The 17761-nt window shown below is 39.2% G+C and overlaps 1 protein-coding gene across 1 annotated transcript in view; it reads right to left on the bottom strand.

Moving 5' to 3' along the window:
• LOC124158454 (protein cycle) overlaps window positions 1-15518 on the bottom strand; it is a 190374-nt gene extending 174856 nt beyond the window's left edge. Inside the window, exon 1 of the mRNA XM_046533544.1 lies at window positions 15416-15518. The gene's annotated coding sequence lies outside the window, so the exon portion shown is untranslated. The remainder of the gene's footprint in view (window positions 1-15415) is intronic.
• Between the last annotated feature and the right edge of the window lie 2243 nt (window positions 15519-17761).

Below are 17761 nucleotides of genomic sequence, written 5' to 3'. Positions count from 1 at the left end.
GAGGGAGGGGCACGAGAGGCTCCCGTTTTCCACGTGCCACCTACCTACTTTCACACCAACGCCATAAACATGGAAGCCCATTAAAAAACTCCCAAAAGCAGAATACGACTTAACGCCTGTCGACTCACTAAATTCTGATATAATATGATGGAATGAGAAACCGGAAGAAGGAATTAACTGTTGCACTGTGAATCAATTCAAAGTTTAAATATGTAAATACTTTTTATTGAAATAATCCAATCGTATCTAATACTTATTGCAATACCAAATGAATTTAAAATAATTATACTTAAATATTAAAAACAATTAGACATAAATGTTTACTAACATAGAGTACTTATCATTCAGATCAAGATCTCACTACTGCAGATATTATTGATATCAAATTAGTCAACCGTTGGTAAAATGTTAATTATTCGAAGTAATATTTCAAGCTCTAACACTCAATTGTCATATGACCGTTTCATTTCCTTTTCTGAAATTACTTGGAAAGGGTTCACAATCTTCTTCTTCTTCTTCTTATTATTATTATTTAAGTACTCTACCGATTAAGGTAGCGCACTTGAGATTTCTGCGATCTCCCTCCCCATCAACCACTTTCCTCGTTAATTCACAATAAGGCCCACTCCCTTTCATTCTATCTAAAAATCATTTTCTTTTCCTTCCTTTCCCTCGTTTACCAAACATTCTAACCTCTACCACTACTTTCAGCATTACCTCTCCGCTAAGTACTCCCTCCATCCATACCCTCTGTCTCCTCCGTATCTCATCTAAAAGCTGCCTATCATCGCCAACCATGTCCAGCACTTCATCGTCCCTCCTCCTTTCCGTCTATTTTACCTTCTCTATTTTCGCCACACCCACATCTCGAGTGCCTCCAATCTTCTCTCGTCCTCCTTCCTCAGTGTCCACGTTTCCGCACCGTAGAGAGCTACACTCCAGATCAAACTCTTCACTGACCTTTTCTTTAAACTCTTAAATAACAATCCTCTCAGAAGCTCCTCCCTATTCATGAACGCCGCCTTTGCTATTGCAATTCTCTTCCTGATCTCCTTACTACTGTATCCGTTCTCCTCTAACTTACTGCCTAAATAGTTGAACTGCTCAACCTGCTCAAGTTTTTAACCACCCACTTTTATCTTGAGTCTCACATTCCTCGCTCGTGATGCTTTACAAAACCGCATTACCTTGGTCTTCTTGTGATTAATCCTCATCCCATACTCCTCGCATCGCTCGTATAATGCATCCATTAGAGCCTGAAGCCCCCTCGCTGACTGGCTAATCAACGCCTGATCATCCGCGAATCTCACTGATTTGAACATCAATCCTCCCACATTTACTCCAGCTTTTAACTCATCCCACGCTTCCATTACCATTACCACACCCCGACCTTGCAATCGTCCCAGGTGTAAAACCTGCAAGATATTCTCTCCACTCCCGCCTCCTTTCTCCCCAAACTCAAATGCCTTCCGATATTTCCCTCCACCACCTGTACTTCCACCAATATCATTTACCTCCTTCATTGCAACTTCTGCCCCGCTTTCTATGTCGGCCAAATGCACCACCTCCCTCAACCTTGGAATATATAATCATCGCGCCTCCTGCTGTCCGTCATCCCCACGCATCCCTCCCACTCCCCACACTTTCTTTCAAAGTTCCCCCCCTCCCCGCCGACTCCGCCCTCAATCTCCACACCCTCTATTAGAGTATGTGCACTCGGGAGGAATACGATTGAAATGCAGTTTATTCGATTAAGTGTATCGTAAATATCATTACTTTCGATTAACAGCATTAATTGTTGCTTAGTTTGTTTAATAATTACTATTTAATATGCATTGTTTTCGCAACGATATTAGGCAGACGAAAACGCTCATCTATTGGCTCCTTGGTATGTGACGTCATTCTGGTCTATCTCATCAGCGTGCAAGGTGTTTATCGTGTTATGATCGTGTTTATGATTCAATATACTACGTGTGCATTGGAAAAAGTTGGTGGATCTGATCTGTGTAAAGGGAAATACGTTTATGTGCTTATCATGGAATCAGGTTTCGTGAGGGTTTCTTCAAATAATATCCCGAAGGTGGATGCTTCTATGATTGACCGTGCTGATTATGTTGGACTATACCTACATGCCTCGGCACGAAGTTTTAATGTTGAACTGGAGCTTTTTTGTTGTCTTGTCTCATTCATAATAAAGAGAAATGGACGGGAAACCTCATCGGAAATTAGGTCTAACATAAGTGAATTAAGTAAGATTGTTTACAGTAGGTAATTGGCCAAAAGTTTGTTAGCACGATTCGAAGGTTTACGGAAGTAAAAGTGCCGGTAGGTAGATAACTATCGATATTTGTATTATTGTCATTTCAAATACCGATCATAATTTAATTTATCTATTTAACTATTTTCTATTCTATTATTATTTAACCTACTGACTCGCGAAAAATAATTTTTCATATTCAGTTATGGCCCGTGGTGACTGGATGAATATCCATAGTTAATTATTAAATTGCCGTTACTGAGCTGGGTTCTTCTTCTTCTGGGCTATTTAAGGTTTTAAACGTAAGCACAAATAACTGAAGTTACATTTTGGTCCAGTTTAAGCAGTAATCTGATCTTAATTTCTTAAAAAAAACGCACTTTTAGTCGACGTATTTGTTCTTTCGTAGAATTAATGTATTCAAAAGCAGAGTTCTGATTATCTCAATGTTTCTACAAGTTATTTTCAGTTCGCTAACATAGATATGTCAGTCAGATGTACATTTGCTTCGTTGAGGTTTATGAATAGCATTTGTGAGGTATATCTAGAAATTGGTTATTGAAAACTTGGTCCGGATGAATGACGGAAATCTCTCGGGCTGGAAATCAAATGTTTGATAGTTAGATCAGACGATTACTTTTCATTCATTCGGTTTCAATATGCTTCTCAAAGCATTTGTTAGCACAATTTAATAATTGGTTCATTTTATACTTCTTCACAGCATAGGTTTATTGGTTTTCAAGGTACTACAAGTGTCTTAAGCGAGGAATCCCTGCGCGCGGTGCAGTTCCAAAAAGTAGTCCCGACTTGTGATACGTAATAATGAGCTTATTTCACATCCGATTTGGAAATTATTAGCATCACTGTGTTTGGAATTAAATTACAAACATTTTGAATACCCAAACTATCACTTTTTATCGAAAATTAATTTTCTGTTTTTTTGGTTAGTAGTACGGGTACAGTTACTAAGTTAGTTACTAATCAGTGACTTAGTTTTCACGAATTAAGTCGTACTATTTTCATGGATCATCATTGTTTAAGTATCTCTTAATTTTAATGTCACTATAAATCTGCAAACGAACGCAAATGCGAGAACCGAGGAGTAAGAAATACGATTAGGTAGTTCGAGGTAGAAAAGTTGATAGAGTCTTGTCGTCAGCGTAACCGAGAAGCGAATTAATTAAAAGATGTAGATGATGGCATGTACACACTTTAAATCTAGTTCATAAGGCATTCCATGGCTTCTTTCCAAACTCAGTATACGCTGTAGAGGGGCTCACCCTAAAGAACAAGGAATGCCTGAGAACACGTCGAACAAAATGACGTCACAGCCTTGAGAATATGGCCGACTGGTGTTTCAGCGCATCATTAATTTTGCAAATTTTAATAATTAACGAGTCGATTGGGCGCTTGAATTCATCAAGCGGGTAAATAGGGCGGTGGAAACATAGTTGTGTCACATATTTTCGAGTCATGTGCCCATAAGTGGTTTGATTTTCAAAAATTTCCCCGCCGTTTTTTGAAAGGGTAAGGAACAAAATTTTTCACTGTTAAAAATATTTGTTATTTTCAATTTGATTTTATTTGACGAATAATTCATTCTTTGATCCATTAAGTTAACCATTGACACATAATCGGAATAAGGTTTTAAAAATTTCAAGAGAGTGTTGACTTTGTGGGTTTTTTTCAACTCTTAAAGTCCATAAGCATGGTGATAAGTGACTCTTGAAAATAAAACGCAGATTCTTTAGATAAATATATAAAGATATAGTACTCGCGAAACAAATGTCCATAATGCAGTATGTGAAATACTGAATGGTAATGATTTCTCAAATTTCCTTGGTCTTAAAAAAATAGTTATTCTCAAGATATTCCAATTTGCAAAAAAGATTTGGCATCTTTGCTATCATAATCGTATCGAATTATCAAGTATACTGACACGTGCATTGAAAATTAGCAATCCGATTGATTTACCTTCCACTCTTTGATCATCAACACTAAAATTCCTGGTCGACTAAATACGTGGATGCAAAATCCTGTATTTTATAACGATTCGATATATTTTAAGAAAAAGCATATTCGATATACATCAATCGTGAGACTACATGTAAAACATATTTCCATTGGGAATTGTGAGGAATACCATGATGTACCCAGCACCAAATTTCATTGGTCCAACGGATACACTATTCAACCAATGCCAATTTTATGTATTTGTTATAATAATCGAATCCATTCTTCAATTTTACTGACATTTGTTCTGTAAAATCCGCAATGTTCTTGATTAAACTTCCAGTCTATGGCTATCTGCCATATAATTATCCTGGTCAACTATGTCCTTGGATCTAAAATCCTATATGTTAAAGCAATACGATACGATTTAAGAAAAAGCATATTCGATATATATCGAACGTAAGACAACATACGAAACATATTTCATTTGGGCATTGTGAGGAATACCAAGATGTACACATTTACCAAATTTAATTGGTCCAACGTATATACTAATCAAGTTTTGCCAATTCGCATATTTGCTACAATAATCGAATCGATCTTTCGATTACACTTCAATCTGTACTGCAATATCCGCAATGCCATAGATTTGAATTCCAGTTAATAGGCATCTACTCTATATTTCCTGGTCAACTATGTCCTTGGATGTAAAATACTACATGTTATAGCAATTTGATATATTTTAAGAAAAAGTAGATGCGATATATATCGAACGTGAGACTAAACACAAACAATATTTCAATTGGGCGTTGTGAAAAATACCAAGATGTACCATTTCAACAAATTTCATTGGTCCTATGTATATACTAATCAAGATATGCCAATTTCCGTATTTGCTATAATTATCGAATTGATCTTTCGATTATACTAACATCTGTACTGTAAGATTCGCAACAATATTGATTTTATTTCCAGTCTTTGGCTATCTACTATATAATTCTTGGTCAACTATGCCCTTTGATGTAAAATCCTGTATGTTATAGCAATTCGATATATTTTAAGAAAAAGTAGATTCGATATATATCGAATTCGAGGATACGTACAACACAAATTTCCATTGGGCATTGTGAGGAATACCAATATGTACCCATTCACCAAATTTCATTGCTTCAACGGGAAAACTATTGAAGTTATGTCAATTTCATTATTTCCTATAATAATCGAATCAATTTTTCGATCATACTGACATCTGTACAGTAAAATACTCAATACTATTAGTTTAATTTTCAGTCGATGAGTATCTACTATATAATACCTTGTCAACTATGCCCTTGGATGTGAAACCCTATATGTTATAGCAATTTGATATATTTTAAGAAAAAGAAGATTCGATATATATCGAATGTGAGACTACGTACAAAACAAATTTCCATTGGTCATTGCGAGGAATACCAATATGTACCCATTCACCAAATTTCATTGGTCGAACGGGAAAACTATTGAAGTTATTAATTGTTTGAGGCGTAACTTGGTGAAAGCGATTCATAATTAAATAAGGAAAGAAGAACTTTGTACTTTCACATTAAATATTAATGTGAAAGTACAAAGTTCTTCTTTCCTTATTTAATTATTGAAGTTATGCCAATTTACTTATTTGCTATAATTATCGAATCGATCATTCGATTATACTGACATCTGTACTGTAAAATTGGCAACGATGTTGATTTGTTTTCCAGTCTTTGGCTATTTACTATATAATTCTTGGTCAACTATGCCCCTAGATGTAAAATCCTATTTGTATTAGCAGTTCGATATATTTGAAGAAAAAGCATATTCGATATATATCGCACGTTAGACTACATACAAAACATATTTCTATTGGACATTGTGAGGAATACCAAGATGTGCACCTTCGCCAAATTTCATTGGTCCATCGGGTATACTTTTCAAGTTATACCAATTTGTATATTTGCTATAATAATCGAATCGATTTTTCGATCAAACTGACATCTGTACTGTAAATTCCGAAATGCTATTGGTTTAACTTAAAGTCTATGGGTATCTACTATATAATACCTGGTCAACTATGCCCTTAGATGTAAAATCCTATTTGTTATAGCAGTTCGATATATTTGAAGAAAAAGCATATTCGATATATATCGCACGTTAGACTACATACAAAACATATTTCTATTGGACATTATGAGGAATACCAAGATGTGCACCTTCACCAAATTTCATTGGTCCAACAGGTATACTTATCAAGTTATACCAATTTGTATATTTGCTATAATAATCGAATCGATTTTTCGATCATACTGACATCTGTACTGTAAGTTCCGAAATGCTATTGGTTTAACTTAAAGTCTATGGGTATCTACTATATTATTACTGGTCAACTATGCCCCTAGATGTAAAATCGTATTTGTTATAGCAGTTCGATGTATTTGAAGAAAAAGCATATTCGATATATATCGCACGTTAGACTGCATACAAAACATATTTCTGTTGGGCATCGTAAGGAATACCAAGATGTGACCAATCGCCAAATTTCATTGGTCCAACGGGTACACTTTTCAAGTTATACCAATTTGTGTATTTGCTATAATAATTGAATCGATTTTTCGATCATACTGACATCTGTACCGTAAAATCCGCAATGCTATTGGTTTAACATCCAGTGTATGGGTAACTTCTTGAAAATTCGTGGTCAACTATGTCCCTAGATGTAAAATCCTATATGTTATAGCAATTCGACATATTTTAAGGAAAAGTAGATTCGATATATATCGAACGTGAGACTGAATACAAAACATACTACCATAGAGTGTCGTGAGGAATACCAGGATTTACCCATTCACGAAATTTCATTGGTCCAGCGGATATAGTATTGAAGTTATGTCGATTTACGTATTTGCTATAATAATCGAATCGATTTTTCGATCCTACTGACATCTGTGCTGTAAAATCCGCAATGCTATTGGGTTAACTTTCTGTCTATGGGTATCTTCTATATAAAACCTGGTCAACAATGCCCTTGGATGTAATATCCTATTTGTTATAGCAGTTCGATATATTTGAAGAAAAAGCATATTCGATATATATCGCACGTTAGACAACATACAAAACATATTTCTGTTGGGCGTTGTGAAGAATACCAAGATGTGAACATTTGCCAAATTTCATTGGTCCAACGGGTATACTTTTCAAGTTATACCAATTTGTGTATTTGCTATAATAATTGAATCGATTTTTCGATCATACTGACATCTGTACTGTAAAATCCGCAATGCTATTGGTTTAACATCCAGTGTATGGGTAACTTCTTGAAAATTCGTGGTCAACTATGTCCCTAGATGTAAAATCCTATATGTTATAGCAATTCGACATATTTTAAGAAAAAGTCGATTCGATATATATCGAACGTGAGACTGAATACAAAACATACTACTATAAAGTATCGTGAGGAATACCAAGATGTACCTGTTTACCAAGTTTCATTGGTCCAACGTATATACTTATCAAGTTATGCCAATTTGCGTATTTGCTGTACTAATCGAATCGTACATTAGACACTGCTGACATCTATACTGTATAATCCGCAATCCTATTGATATCCCTTCTATGGTCACTCCCTTATCCCTGCCTTCTCTGCTATCCCCGCTTTCAAAATTTAGCCTATGTTCTTATATTGGTGACGTAATTGGACGGGATGCGTGTATTTCTTACGGGGGCCTAATACAAAAAGATATAAATTCAAATGGATGTATTTTCATTAGGAAACATAATTCATCTAAATAATTTCTGTGTGCGCATAATTCATTCTTTTCCTTACATATTGTTAAAATTTTTATCTCCGTAACTATGTTAATAAGCCCAAAAAATGGCTCAATCGAATACAACCTTGTATCGATCATAACTTCGAGTCTAATCAATCGATCCGCCTGATTTAACTTTTGTCGGATGAATGACATTATCAGTTGTATTGTGTAATACTTTCATGTTCAAAATTTGATCAACAAAAAAGTTATTAGCGATTAAAGCGTATCCAAGGAGATTGGTATCGATATAACTCGCACGTGAATCGATCGAGCGGAATGGCAATCATTGCAAATGTTGACTATTTTAATGATGCTAATACCCTGAAAATTTCCTTCATCTAGCTGAAATGGTTGCTAAGATATTCAAGATTGTATGCTCCACAAAAAAATGGCGACAATGAATTTTCGCTTGCAGGACATTTTTCGGAATTTAATTATGAATAACCCAAGAGGGATACGGAGAAAGTGAGCTCAAACGTAAGGATTCGAAGAACCCTTTTACGGTTTTTCCAGAAGATTCCAAATTTTCATATGGCACATGTCTCAACGCCGAAATCCAATATTGAAAATTCGACCACCTCTACAATGGAAAGTCGAAATCGTTTATTCCTCGGAATTGTTTCGACATATAAAAATTCCGAGATAGCCAAAAAATCAACCAAAAAATCTAGTATCTTGCGTTTCAAGGAATTTGTCCTGCGATGATTGCAAGTTGGTCAAAAAAATTCTTTACGTAGTGCCATAAGAAAAGCATGGGGCACTTTCAAAAAATCATAAAAAATACTAAATATTAATGTATCGAAATGACAACCACACCAAAAAATCAACCAAAAAATCTAGTTTATGTCAAGGGATTGCCATGTTCCTGACTCATTTATAAATACCGAAAAAAACCCAAAATATTTTAGTCCCATAAGGCTCCCATGTTAATTCAAGTCGATATATCTCGAAAACTAATCGACTTTTTCAACTTTTCAGATTTTTCCTCCCGATGAATATTTTTTTACTTTTACGTCCAATATTCCATATACCCACACATATCACAGTTTGGGCTGCTAATTTTGATGAATCACCCAATCAATGAATTACTTTCCAGCTTTAAATAGCGTAATATCTCGCTTAAAAAGTACCTCTCTATTCTCAGACTCGGAATTTAGCCTAATTGAGGTGTAAATTCTTTTTTAAGATCACTTCCCAAAAATGTGCACATACTCTATTGGCGTGCATTTTGCATTTGCGAGCCCATAGCCTCCCTGGGTTGAACATTTCCTGCCAAACTCCCCCCCTCCCGCAAACCTCGCCCCTCTCCCTTTCCCAACGCACTCCTTTCCTGCTGATCATTCAGTTGAGGAAGAGGTTACATCCTCGAAAGCTCCAAGTTTTATTTTCCCTGTGAGTGTTTCTTTTTTGTTGTGCCTATGTTTTTATATTAGTGACTTGATACGTTAATGTTATGTGCAACGTGCATCTCATTATTCTACAAAATTACACACACATTATTCTACATTAGACACACTCATACATAAGGGAGAAAAGTGAGGGTAGAAGGAAGGGTGAAAATGAGAGGGTAGAGATGGAGGGAGGAAAAACGGTTGACGGGGATTGGTTGTGCTCTTTCTAGTGGGCGCGGTTGATCCCTGGTGGAGAAAACGCGCGGAAAGCCCAAATGCATGCCTGCTCCAGGTCCATCAGCTCTAGGGGGGGTGGAAGACGGGGGGAAGGAGGCCAATATTCCCACTTTGTAGCACTCTTCAATGTGGGAGGAAGCATGTCCGACGACTGGAAGGGAGGCAGAAAGAGAGGAAACGCTATTGCAGGAGGAGCGATGCCCGTTCATTCGGATGCAAAGGGGAGTGGTGGATAAGCCGATGTAAAAAGCGGGGCATTTCTGGCACAACAGTATATATACTAGAGATGGGTCAAAAAGAACCGAACTGCCAAAACGAACTGTTCACTGAAATGAACCGGTTCGAAAATGAACCGTTCTCTAAAACACCCTGTTCACTGTTCATGTCGGCACTGCACAATTGCGGCATACTCGGTACAGTAGGTATGATCATCAAGAGGCATTTTGAACTGCAGCTTACTCGAGCAAGTGCGTTGTGGGTACAACAGATGGCGGTTACGACGGAGGCCATCCAAGGCCGCCGAAGTGCGTCGTAGACGACCGAGCCCCTCCCCTTCTTTCTCTACTATTCCCCTCCGTCGACGAAAACGAACAGTTCGCCACTGAACAGTTCGTTCTAACTAATATTTGAACTGATATTTAAAATATCAGTTCATTCGAACCGTTCGTTCTAACTAATATTTGAACTGATATTTAAAATATCAGTTCATTCGAACCGTTCGACATAACTAATATTTGAACTGATATTTAAAATATCAGTTCTTTCAAACCGTTCGAAATATTAGATTAAATATTAGTTTCCTCGGGGCGTTCAGTTGGGATATCGCGTTCATTTTGATTTCGTTTTTTGAACATTTGTGGATTTGTGGATGCATCTCCAAAAATATTGTTTAAAACGCGATTCATGAACTTAGGAAACGATTGAACACATGATTGTGGAACATTTTTTTCGGCCCCTTTACCAAGATGATCTTTGGACTTAGTTTTTGGCGCCTACGATGAAATTTTTTAATGTGGATGCATCTCCAAAAATATTGTTTAAAACGCGATTCATGAACTTAGGAAACGATTGAACTCATGATTGTGGAACATTTTTTTCGGCCCCTTTACCAAGATGATCTTTGGACTTAGTTTTTGGCGCCTACGATGAAATTTTTTAATGTGGATGCATCTCCAAAAATATTGTTTAAAACGCGATTCTTGCTCGAAATTACCATAACACTCTCCACAAACCTTACGATACCACACTAAGCTTTCATGTACTCTAAACGCATGATAAACAATATTTTCTACCGAATGACCCTACCTGTTCACTATGAACCGATATTTTGAACTGTTCTTTTTACTGAACAGGATCAAAGTGAACGGTTCATAAAAATGAACAGTTTAACCCACCTCTAATATATACAATGTTTTTCATCGTGCAAGAAATTTCCGACACTGAGGGGTGAGGGAAGGCAAAGAATTGATCGGGAAGGGGTTTGGTAGTGAGGATGCGACAAGTTTTGCATCTTGCACGGTTGCAGGGCGAGGGCTGTGGTTTAATACAGATATTTTGCTTGGGCAGCGGTTTTATTGTTTTTAAAATGTTGGCCAGATTTGGTGGTCTTTTAAAGACGAGTGAAGGGAATCGCGGGAAAAATCTGGACGTGGTTGTATTGTCCGAGAGGATGGGGAAAAGGTCGTTAAGGGTCCTATGCAGTACGTCCACGCCCGGGAAAAAGGTCGTACAGAGGGAAAGAAACTGTGACGAACTGTCCCCGCCTAGTTGTTTCGGGACAAATGCTTTTTTTCGGATCTTATTCCGGAGGAGGGATTCCGGGTAACCCCTTCTCCGGAGAGCATGGTGTAAATTAGAAAGAAATCTATTTAGGGAGTCCGGATTATTGCATATTCTGTGACCACGGATGGAAAGAGAGAAAGGGAGGGAGCGTTTTGTGTGTGTCGGATGACAGCTATTGAAATGCATATATTGCTGTTTGTTGGTATTTTTAATGTGTATAGAGGTGTGAAATTTATTGTTCGTGAGAAAAAAGTCCACATCAAGGAATGTGACATGAGTGGAGGAGGAATAGAGTGTAATATTTACGGAGGAAAATGATTTGAGGCAGGAGATGAAAGTGATTAGGGATTCCATGCCATATGGCCACAGAAGGAAGATGTCTTCTATGTATCGGACCCAAAGGGTGGGTGTGAGGGAGTATTGGGACAAAAAAGACTGTTCTAGGCGGCCAAGAAAAAGGTTGGCACAGGACGGACTGAACCGGATCCCCATAGCACAGCCCCTAGACTGTGTTAAGGTATTGAAAGAGAACGAATTGCGTTTCATGATTATCAGAGGTCGACGAGAAATTTTGTGATCGGAATCTGTGGAGTGGAGCGCTGCTCCAGAAAGTGTTCGAGAGCGGAGAGGCCTTCTGTGTGCGGTATGGAGGTGTAAAGAGATGTGACGTCGATGGTCGCCATTATGACGTCTTTGTCTCCAGGGAGGGTGGTTGAGTGAAGGCGTTGGAGGAAGTGATATGTGTCTTTAATGTATGAAGGAAGAGAGTGCACTATGGGTTGGAGAAAATGGTCAACAAAAGCAGAAATTCGTTCTGTGGGAGACTGAATAGAAGAAACTATCGGACGGCCGGGATTGTTAGCTTTGTGTATTTTCGGTAGTATGTAAAAATGAGGGCTACGGGGGTTGGAAGGTGATAGTGATGCGATGTCTTGGGCTGTTAATCCTTCGTGTGGTCCGTTTTCCTCGAGGAAAGAAGAAAGAATCTTATCTCGGTATTGGGGATTGGGATCGGCAGGAATGGGTTGGTAGGTCGAAGGGCCGAAGCGTCTGACAACTGCCTAAGCGCCTCGCTGTTATAATCAGCCGCTTTCATTACGACCACCGTAGACCCTTTGTCTGACGGAGTGATGACGATGTCCGGGTTACGGATGAGGAACCTTAATGCCAACTTTTCTGTTTGCGAAAGGTGTGTGAGTATATTTCACACACACACACAAATTGAAAATCGTGTTATTTACACCATTTATAACTCCAGAGCGGTTGTATCGATGATAATGATATTGGGTTTCTTGGATTCGTTTCTGCCCCGGATAACAGAAAAAAAACATTAAAAATAGTATAAGTTCTCGGAAAAAATAATATTCGTCTTATGAGTATTTTAATGGAGCTGGTGACACTGCAAAAGCTGTCGGCCAGAACTAGATGCTTTTTTTGTTTTTAACAATGTAATGACTGAGCTTCGTAACGTTACTCAAAACATTTTACAATAAAAACATGTTAAAATCATGAAAAAAATATAAAAATATTTAATATGAGGTAAGCCCAGCCCGAGTTGAGCCGTCAACAGACACGTTAATACTGTGTGTGCAAACAAATCTCCGAGCAATTGCTGACTATCGGCAATGATCGTGTCCTTGTCAACGAGTCGAGCAGATTAATCAAGTTGCTCGGAGTTTTCACTATTTCGTTTCATCAAAGGATGATTTCACAAACAAAGTGTTCCCGAACTTGATTGATAACCATAAAAATCATAAATCGTTGATAGAGGGGCTAAAAACGGAGATCCGTAATTCAGGGTCAAATCGTGTTTACTCTGCACTCACTCAAATCCATAGACTGAGTAACAAACGAAGACGAAATCACCAACTATCCACCTGAATTTTCAAACTTCTTGGATGTGTCTGGCTTACCACCGCCCAATTTTCAGCTCAAGGTTGCCTCGGTGGTCATGATGCTCCGAAGTCTAAAGCAACCAAAAGTATGCTATGGAACGCATTTGGTGATTTTAAAAAACTGATAATCAACGTGATTTTCACGACTGTACTCGAAGGTAAATTCAAATAGTGGTAAATAAACTGTTCATTGATTAACAGGCGGTACGAAGTTCGCCGGGTCAGCTAGTAATAAATATATTACTATTATCTCTATAACTATTATACCGTACTCTATTCTTAACTACAAGTCTAAACTGTAAATATAAGGCCTGTATGACGCATATAGCCGTGGTGGATAGAGCGATGCGTTTTCAAAGTGGAAATGTTTTGGGAATAACGGGAAGGATTAAGGAGTACCTAGGCTCGGAGGGCCAATCACAATCAGACATTTATAGATTTAAATTTTTTTTAATAGTATCAAAATGTAAATGAGACGAAATAGATCGAAGGTGTAATACGTGGAAACGGATTGCATAGGAGGAATGGGGCGAGGCGATAGATAAAGCATAAGTCGGAGTAAGGACGAGTTGACGAAGTGATTGAGAGTTATTGAGGGAGCTGGGATGCATTGGCGGCCGACATTTGAAGCGAGAGTGCGCGCTAGTCGGAAGGGAGCATTGGGTGAGGATTTTCAAATGGCGTCGCGAGGGAGGGGAGAACAGGTCGCGAGGGATGGACACACCAGAGGACTTGAAGTCATCCAAATGGGTATTCAAGATTCGGGAAGAAGCACAAACAGAGAGAGTGTGAGGAGAGGGAATTAATGCCGGCGGGGAGGAGAGAAGAGAAACGGCCTCACAGTTGAGTCGAACTCCACGCCTTGGTCACCACGGAGCATCACTCGAGGGACTTATTAGAATAGGAGCAGCCCGGGGGTTGTTCAGGCACGACTACCTATAATACAGAGTTGCGTCCATTGGAATTGGAGTGTGGAGAGGAAATTGGAGGGCCGAGAACACGAGGGTATGAGGGAGGCTATTGGTCGACGCGCTGAAAGTTAGGCAAATCTCAAAGGAAAACTCATCATGAATCCGGCCGTCCGCGTGTACCCACGTGATTTCAGCCCAGTCTGTGTGGGGTGCCATACGCTAGCAGCATACTCCGACTGATGCTTAAACAGAGTCACAGGAAAGGCAGGAGTACATAGGTACTTGGTAAGTTGTCTGAGGAACGTAAATGCCACAACTGGAGTGAGAGAGAGACGAGGCAGCGATAGAACAGCAGGAAGACGATATCTTCTCCACGGGAATGGAGTTCATTTTTCTAAAATTATTGACGCGATTTTTATCTTACTTTAACAATTTGAACGTGCACAAGATTATCACTTCTTTTCACTTCATCACGTAAGAAAAAAATGACAAAAAAGTCATTAATAAAGAAAAACATTCCCGACATTCTGGTCGCTATTTTTTTTCAATTATTTCCGAGGATGTGAATCGAGATATGAGGGGTCTGCGACACGACAAGGCACCCAGCAGAGGAATGGCACACGAACATATCATCAGCGTACAGCCAGTGCAACACAAGACACCCACCAGAGGAATAGCACATCAGCGGGTCACGAGAAAAAACAGTATGCATCATTTTTTCGTCTGGAACGGTGTTTTTTCTTTAAATCGATGGTGTCTTTATTGAGCCATTGTGTTTGTTCCTCAATGGGACACTTCCAGCCTTCACCAGCATGATTTACGCCATCTACACGATTTTAGTCAACGTTTTCATTCAAACTGTTTCCAGAAAAAGGGATTGTTCACCTTAAGAAGAGAAAGCCTTTCCCTAAGACGCGAAACTGAACAATAAACACGTGATAAAAATCAGAATCTACTAAGTGACCGCCGATGAAACTGACGTAAGAAATGCACAGCGAATGGAACGGAACTTGGTTGGTCACTTTCAGAACCCACTTGATCGGCATTCCGGCTCAGAACCGATTTTCCCATCCACTGGTTGGTTTCCGCTTTTCGATCCCGCAATGAGCGAGCATGCATTCGAGAATTAGGCGAGATAGAAAAAGAGAGCGAGAGGTGGTCTTCTCACCTGCGAGCGAACGAAGAGACAGCCGCCGCCGCAGCCACAGCACTGCGCCTTCGACGAGCACTACACGTGTGGAAGGCGACGATCGCAGGCCTTGCAGTGCACTCGACTGGCTTTCCCCCTCCAATGTGGCGGCGCGCGCACTCGAGACCACAGCCCCCTCCCCCGGCCATTCGAATGCGACGACAGTTAGGGGGCCTTCACAGTTCGGCGTTGCGTTGACGCCGCGGCTAGCGAGCCAATCAGAGCCCGTCTTTGAGAATTGATGACGTCACGTCTCCAGCTCGCTGCGTCGTCGCAGAAAAACTGAACATGTTCAATTTTCTCTGCGTCAAGGCGGCAGTACGCCGACGATTTCGAATTGGTGTTTGTTTATGGGTATACAAATATGCAAGATTAGCTCTAATGGGAGTGGCAAATGCTATTTATTTCATTATTTACTATAATTTTGAAGTGTTCAGCTTTCAATTAGATATTTCGCATCTTTCCTAAACAAAAGACAAATGTTAACCCTAAATTAGATTACAATCACTGAGGAGCATAAATTAGCGTAACACATACCCGTATCTAAATGGTATCAAAAGCTAAATACAGCGTGAGAGGTGCTTGTTGGTGACTAAGGTCGTTTAAATTCCATTTTATATCCAATAATTGTGCCCTCATGATCTACTCAGTTAAAGCTATTTAGATAACATGACTAGGACAATCTGTTTGAACAACAGTTATCATGAATAAATATTCCTGATAACATTCCACGTTACTCATGTTCATTTAGTGTATGTAATTAGCTATTTTTCGAATATTCCGAGTTAGGAAATAAAATTTAAAGGTCATAATAATGCATAGGCAAGGGCCATCACTACATGCATTATTATCGACTTTATGGTCGCCATATTAACTTCAAATGCTATTTATAGTTAAGAAGAACATTTTAAGAAACGAAATTGGGTAAACATGCAGAAAACAACATATTTATTGTGCGTTTGGTTCGAAATCATAAGATGATTTGCTCACAGGCCGATTTTTAGGAGCCGACGCTTTTTGCATTTCATTTGTTTTCGCAACGCAGAGCTGTGAAGGGCTCCAACTTGCTGCGATGAGTTAGCTCCGCCCCCAAGTACGCAACGCCGAGCTATGAAGGCACCCTTAAGGGGGGAGGTCCCAACTGTGACGTCACTGCACAGGCGAGAGACAGGTGAGGGGACGTGACGTCACACAGAGGCCCTTGAGTTAGTGCGCGATTGCCTGATGGTGACCCTGGAGACCTTGTCCATCTAACATGCTCCAAAAATATTCTCTTTACTTTGAACATTAACACGAAATTTTCGCCGAGGTAAGAACCCTCTAAATTACAATTGAACACGAAATTCCATCGAAGAGCACGTGACACGTTAGAAATCATTCAAATAATATGGAAATATGTTGAGTGGTTCTCATACTCCGGTTTCGCAGACGCGCACATTGCAATTAATATCGCCCTTAGCTCCCTTCAAAGGGATTTCCCGTATTCGTGAGATAACTAATTCCCAAGGGCGAGCCCTGGATCAAATTTAGGGGGGGGGGGGCAAGCCGTGGCCATTCAAGTTTCAACAGTGTAGCAGAGAAAAGGTTTGTGAAACTGAAATATTAAGTAAATTATCAAAGCGATTTACTATTATTTAAAGTATTTACTTGAAAAAATGATGATTTTTATTTTATTTCCATGTCCTTCACTAATATCACTTTTCTTCGAATATTCGGATCTAAGGGTGACCCCTCCTGCCCCCGCTCACTACGCCCATGCTAATTAATACCTTATATCTACAATTAGTCCGCCAAATACATGAACACCTATCGTGCGAGAAATTCAAGCTTTTTAACGCGTATTTGATTGGATACAGAATGAGAAATGTTTCGTGCCGACCTCCAGTCGCTTTTTCTTTCTCTTGGAGAAATGCCGTCCTTCCTGCTATCCCGTTTCCTTTTCCAAAGAAAGTTGGCAAATCTAGAAGGAAAGGTCCGCGCGAGCGGTGATAACATGGAATCAATGAGTGGCTTACGACGGCAGTTCGTAAGTAAATAAGGGGCGAATTAGTGAGAGGCAGTCCGAAGAAAGCGTACGCATTGTTGAAAAACATTTGTCAAAGAACTTGATGGAAAAGACTAATCACTTTACAATTACACCTCAGAACAATGCATCTTGATAAGTGTAGAATCGAATGCAATGGCGTAACTATGGGGGGATGAGGGGATATCTATCTATCTACATAATACCCAGCGAGCCACCTCTAGGGTGTTTGGCAGGGGGTGACCAATCACCAACATGAATTTGGACTCCCACATGCACACCACACCGTCTAAAAAAACGTC

This window comes from Ischnura elegans, chromosome 5 (assembly GCF_921293095.1).
Source record: "Ischnura elegans chromosome 5, ioIscEleg1.1, whole genome shotgun sequence".
Taxonomy (NCBI): Eukaryota; Metazoa; Arthropoda; class Insecta; order Odonata; family Coenagrionidae; genus Ischnura; species Ischnura elegans.
The sequence above is the reverse complement of the archived record's forward strand: the minus strand, read 5'-3'. Positions and strand labels throughout refer to the sequence as shown.